This window comes from Brassica rapa, chromosome A09 (assembly GCF_000309985.2).
Source record: "Brassica rapa cultivar Chiifu-401-42 chromosome A09, CAAS_Brap_v3.01, whole genome shotgun sequence".
Lineage (NCBI taxonomy): Eukaryota > Viridiplantae > Streptophyta > Magnoliopsida > Brassicales > Brassicaceae > Brassica > Brassica rapa.
This window is the reverse complement of record NC_024803.2, coordinates 9607186-9614316: the sequence shown is the minus strand read 5'-3', so window position 1 is coordinate 9614316 and position 7131 is coordinate 9607186.

The following is a 7131-nucleotide window of genomic DNA, read 5'->3' as shown; positions in this document are numbered from 1 at the left end:
GGTTTGATTCTATTCCTCTATTAGTGACGATGTAACCCAAGAATTCTCTCAACGGTACTATGAAAATACATTTTCCAGGTTCAACTTCATGTCGTATTTGTTCAGGACCGCAAAGCACCGTTGTAGGTTGTCGACGTGGTTCTCTGCTCTGAATGATTTCACTAGCATGTCCTCGATGTATACCTCCATCGTGTTTTCCAGTTTTTCTGAGAACATGTAGTTGAACAGGCGCTGGCATGTTGCTCTGGCATTTTAAGACCGAACGGCATGACTTTGTAGCAATAGATTCCCCTATCGATTATGAATGATGTCTTCTCCCGGTCCTCTGGCTGCATTAATATTTGGTTATATATGGCGAAGACGTCCTTGAATGAAAGACTCAGTTCCGACCGTTGCTTCAACGATGCGATATTTCTTTCGCTGCCTATCCCGACACACCGTTCCGGATGTCGGGGATCGATGTTGACTTGCTCGATTGTTTCCCTCGGGGGTTCTTCTGTCGTTGCTCGGTTTGCGTTTCTCTGCTTATGATTGCATGGCATGTTTCCCTAACTTCTCCCCCGTTAGGTTCTATCATTGAGCAAGTGATATACCTTGGATTTGACCCGTTTTTATCCATGGTATATAAGTATTTTACTATATATATATATCTATGTTTTCTACTCTTCTAGGTATGTTTTCAGGTTCAGGTGCATTTCGGAGTAAAGCTATGACTGTGGAGCATCTTGGAGCTTAAAAGACATTTCACCCGAGCTGACCACGTAGAGGTCGACGAGAGGAAGAACAATCGATCGATGCGCATCAGTGCTGACGATCGATATCAGGAAATGCCTCGACAGATGAAGATTAATATCAATTGATGTACACAAGTACCATCGATCGATGTCGAGACACCAGACACGCGACATTTGGATTCAGCAGACTTAAAAACCAAGGCCAAGCCAGATTACCAAAATGCCCTGACGAGTTTTTAACCTAGTAGAATATATACTGCCTAAGTGTTTTGACGTCATGAGAGCTTTTTCTAGACCTAGTATTGTTACAAGTTTCATTTGGGAGAGAAGATCACTTGTGATTGGAACTCCTTGTTTCCATTTCTTTTCATCTATACTATGAGTTTCTATTCCTTTATTGTTATGAATTGCTTTGCTATGTCTGAGTAGTTTAATTATTAGATCCAGGGTTCAGATAGGTTTGTGAGATTATCCCCAAACTATAGATCTGTCTTGTTGTGATATTCATGATAGATTTGTATTCATTGCTTGTTTTAGCCTTGCTAACTAGAACTTGATCATAGGATTGCATACTCAAGCACCCTTGTTATCCCATCCTGACATCTATCTATCAATATTAGGACTGCTAGAGAGGGGTAACCGCCAATTTAGTATCTTAATAGGGCATATCATACTCGCGCATAGGCCTGGCTAGAACCCGTCGATCGATGTCTTCAATTGAAATTCGATCGAAGTTGGCAAAGGTGTATCGGTCGACGTCTTAATAGACCATCGATCGACACTCTCTCGTTGTCGGCATACTAACCGTTGGGACACGAGATCTAGTCTGTTAACCAGTAGTACATGCAACAGCTGATCACTGAGTTAAGCGATTGAGCTCTAACATATCATGCATGCAACAGTTAGGCATCTATAGGTATTATAATCTCCAACACCTGAATAGTGGCCCTGCAACTAATATCATTTCCAACCAAGTTACATTTATTATTTACTCGCGTGTTACTATTACTATTTCATTTAAACATTTACAACCTTTAGAATTAATAAACACTAGATTTAATTATTCCCTAGCTCCTTGTGGATTCGATCCCTAAGTACTACATCTGAACCTCTTTTGATGAGAGTAACACTCCTTAAGATAATTTGAGTGGTATCAGCAAGCCCGTGCGACGCCTTGGCTCCCTTGATGGGTGTATGTTCCGATCACCGTAGCGAACTTCAGTTATTGGTGATATGAACACGGGACCGCTTCCTTTGCGTGGAGCCACAGGGTTCCCAGGATGACGTTGTAGACATCCAGTTTATCAATGATAATAAACATTGCAATTTTCGTTACCCCTCCGACTAGAGATGGCAATCACGGATCTGGACCGCGGGCCTGGCCCGTAAAGGACTGTCGCGGAACGGTATTGGGACGAGGTTTTCTAGGCCCACAAATTTGAGGGCCTCGCGGGACGGGTCTTTGCGGGACTGGGTCTTTTGCGGGATGGGCTTTTTGCGGGACTGGGCCTTTTACATGGATCCGCATTTTTTTCTTTATTTCTTATTTTACCTAAAAAACGAGAAAGAGAGTGAGAAGAAAGCGATTCTTGTGATTTTTCCCCCATAAAACATGAGTTCCGGCGATGATGATTCGAGCTCCAGTGATGATGATTTGAGCACCGGCGATGACGACTCCAGCTCCAGCGATGACGATTCAAATTCTTGTGGTGTTTTGATTTGGTTTTCTCTTTTTATTACACACAACTATGAATTGCTTTATTACAATGTCCACTACTGTGAAGTGGTGTTTTTCTTAAATTAAATTTGTTTAGGAGAAAAGTTAGTTGTACATCACGTCACTTGTATAATTTGCAAAGTAATTCACGAATTTTTTTGCAATCTAAATAATTAAAAAGAGTGATGGTTTGATGAAGAGATACAACACTTGAGCCAAATTATTACAAATACAACAACTCAATCAGATTCAAACTTAACAAAAGCTTATGCTTATAACAAAAGAAGACTTTTAGCTCAAAAACGCAAGCACAAACGGAGATTTGTGGCATTGATTTTGATAAGGTTTTAGTGAAGCTTAATGAATTCTCTACAACTCTCTTACACAACTCTTCTAATTGAGCATTCATAAAAGAAACTGTAACAGGCGGTTTAATAAGGAGGCATCCCGCGGGACGGCCCGCGAAGGCCTATATATTTTGCGGTACGGGTTTAGGCTGGCATTTTAAAGACCACAGTCCCCGCGGGACAGGCCCGCTGTGACCCGCTTGACGACTAACCCGCCGCGGTACGGGACGGAACGGGATGGGTAAATTTGTTTGACATCTCTACCTCCGACCCACGTTGGACAATTTTATTAATCATATCGACATGGAGGTCTCTCCGGCGAAACTCGTCAATGGTCGTACCTTTGGTTTATATTTGTATCCCCGGAGTTCCATCTTTTGGAGGGTTTCCCTGAAGATCAGATTGACTGAGCTTCCGGTGTCCACCAATACTCTTTAGACCTCGCAGTCCGCGATCATTATTTCGACGACCAGAGGATCGTTGTGAGAAAAGTTAACATCGTTCGCGTCCGACGCTTCGAAGGTCATCGCGCCAATTCTAGGTAAGGGAGGTCTAAATATATGTGGATCTCTTCGAGCCCATGTGTTCCATCGGTTTGTGGTATCGCCCTTTCTTTGGTAAGCGCGGATATATCCGACGGAATCGTTGCATGCTGCAAGTCCTCCTATGGTTACGTTTATTCTCCTGTGTAGGTGCAGTGGAGGGGGGGGGGTCAATTTCTTTGTCGCGTCTTCTCTTTTTGATCTTTAGGTTGCCGGTTTGACTGGAGCCTCCTGGCGGGTAATGTTGCTTCAGATTCCATGGCGAGTAGACGTCGGGTCCCGGTATATCATAGTCCTTCATTTTGATTTTGCCTCTTTGATATTTTCCAACGAGAAGTTTTTTTAGGTGCCTACATTACGTCGTTTCATGCATGACGCATTGATGGTATCAGCAGAATTGTTGTCAATGTGAATGAGGGGTATCATCGTGATAGTTGGGAGGTCTGGTTATTGGCATATCTTATCCGATGTATCAATTTCTTGCCCTGTTACCATGGCGTCGCCTTTTGGGATTTTGGCTGTTGCTCCTACCTCGCGGCGTGCGGCCTTGCTGACCGTCCGACGTGCTGGTCGGTATGCACGTTTGTGATGGAGTCGGGTCGGTCGTAGGGCGCCGCCGAGCTAGGAGGTCTCGGAGGTGTTTTTCCGAACATGCGGACTTAACAATTTTAAAAATAAATACATTAACAATTCAAATACTATTAAAGTAATTTATTATTCATACGTTCAAAATATTTAATAATAAATTAATAACAAATGCTTTTTTATAGAATTTTTTTCATTATAACATAAATACTTTAGTACGTAAACTAAACTAGAAAACACTCATGTGTTTTGAAATATTTTATTAATCAACTAAATAAGGAATTCTTTATGTATGAAAAAAAATTGCATAATAAATTATCTTTTATTTGCATAAAATAAATTTGAAAACACTCATATATACATAAAATTATATACAAAAAATAAATAAATAAATATATATATATATATATAAGGATTTATCTAGCTTTTACAAATATATGATGTAAATAATTTACAAATAACAAAATATAAAGTATTTTATATAATGCTAATTATCAAATCAATTAAATTCGTTTTTTATTTATGATTAATTATATAGTAATTTTTAATTATTTATTAAGGCTAATTAGGACTTTATAACATATATAAAATGTTTTTTAGATAATGATTATTGTCGATGAAATTTCTTTTTAATTTATGATAATTATAATATTAACAAATGTGATTATTCATTAAAAGTAGCATCAACTTTAATCAATTTAACTTTTAACGTCGAATGCAAAAAAATAACTTTGCAATACTTATTTAGATTTTACAATAATTTATTTTATTTATTTATTTTATTCAGTTAAGTATATGTTAGAAAAAATAGCAAAATTATAATAAAAGTGAATGAGGACAATATGTCTGATTTTTTTTTTCGTCTATTTTGCCATATCGCTTGATTGATGAAAAATGTTAAGACTATTTGATGTGTGTCACGATGATAACGTAAATTCTAAGAAAAATGTCAAGTCGATTAACTTATTAAAAGCAAAGTTGCTAGACCTATGGAATGTAAGTGAGACCGCACGAGTTGTGCCATAAAGAGGAAAGACACGAGACCAATTATAAAATTTAAGGGTAAGATACATAGAATGTAGTCCAAAAGCTTGAAATAATAGTATTAAAATGAGGACTTACTACTTTTTGAATCCTTGCAATGCTTGAAATCATGTAAGGTAGTACTAAAGTTCCAAATCATTTCTATTTGTGTAACTGCAAGTACTCGGAGGTGTTACAAAAAAAGTACTCGGTAACTTTACAGATCGATATATCATTGTCATTGATGACAATAAATACAGTTTATTTATTTCTTATATTAAACTTAGGTAGGTGTCTATATTTTCAATTTGATTTTTACAGTATATTATTAAGAATCTGTAGCAAATTTGAACGTAAATAATTATTCACTGCAGAAGACTCGTTGTCAAAAAGACTCGTTGTGGAAGGATAAATGGTATTCAGAATTCAAAATAATTTTTTTTATGGTTATACTTAAAACAAAATGTTGATTTATTTTTGCTCAGCAGGTATTTCTACTTAATTATACCCAGTCACTAAATATTTGAATATTTTAAAAACGTGGGAGTATGTTTTGGATCTAATCGGTTATTATAAATGATTCATCCACCTTTTACACTATTATAGCACATCTAATTTTCTTATTTTTTATTTTTACATTTCAAAGTTGAGGCTGATTTTTTTTTGTTGAACCTTCTGTCCAGTACGTATTACGTACAGTAAATAAGATACTCAACAGTTAATTTTGTATTTTATAAGAAAAAGAGCTCTTTCGTTAGAGTTTAATTTTTGTAGGTCATCATTAATTCCTTCAAGCTTGTAATAAGAAAAAACATTCTAAGCGCATATAATTAAATATTACTTTATTCTTTATTTTAGTTCAATATGATAAAGCAGTTGCAAAGCTGAAAAGTTGATCGACAATTTCACATTTTGTCTTTGTCATCATTATCTCAAGCATGCGTTGGTCTTTCATTTTCGGTACCATTATTTTCCAGTTATTTGGATTTGTTACTTACATTTTATGACTATCATTATCATTAGTTATCATGTTAGAAATGTAAATTAATTGTAGAATTTATTAAATAAAATATAATTAGATTTGATTTAATTATATTAGATATTCAGCATTAAGTTAAGAACATAGAAGTTTTATTCACAGAAATCAATTTAAATATTATTTATATTCTATGATAGAATGACCTAAAATATTCATACACACGCAATTCAGCACGAGAGATAGAGTTTTGACTGCTTATGGTTCTTGCTGAATTCATCACACTTTTAAGGTTTTTTAGTTTCTTTTTCTTGCAATCGTCTTTGATCAATCAATAAAGTTTTTCAAATTATTCACCATTGAATTCGAGCACGGTACGTGTCGAGTTCAGATTAAATAATTGACGCATTCTATAGAGATTGAACTCACATCCACGTATCAGATGCATGCGTAATTTAGCCTTTTGAAAAGAAAACAATTGGCATAATCTGTGGAGATTTATAAATCAACGCCAAGAAAATCAAAGTTGACATGAGGCGATACCAGTGGCACACAGACCACCCCGCCAATAACAGATCTCGCCACTGTGATGACCATGATGAAAGACATGATGGAGCTCCTTGCACAACAAGATGCCGCAAACAAAATAATGTACGATTGATCGCCTTGATGTCATAGGCACCAATGTCATGCTACTTGCTGCGGAAAACAATGAGCCCGAAACAACGAGAAGGTGACTCTTTCAAACAAATAACCCTATGGATTAGGGAGCCGATAAAACAAAAATTGGAAAATGGTCGTCCTCCAGAGCATGATTAAGGACATCATCTCAAAGATCCATAAAGTAACAAGTTCGACTCTTGAAAAGGAGCGTATCTTCGCCGTAACGCAAAAAAAAATCCTTTCAGAAAGACGATCACTGGCATCAAAGTTCGTCATACAGACAAGTTGAGAATTAGATCCTTCTTAGGAGATTCTAATCTTAGCGGTCACATGACCACATTCAACATAGCCATGGGATGAACACACTTTAACGATGAGGAGAAGGGTGCCATATTTTGTTAGCTGTATGTGGAAAGTCTCAACTGAGTCGCTATGACATGGTTTTTCAAACTCTCTGAGAATTATGTAGACTGCTTTCGTGATCTATCCACAAAGTTCCTCAAGCACTACTCCATGTTCGCCCGGCAAGGAATTTCAGCGACCG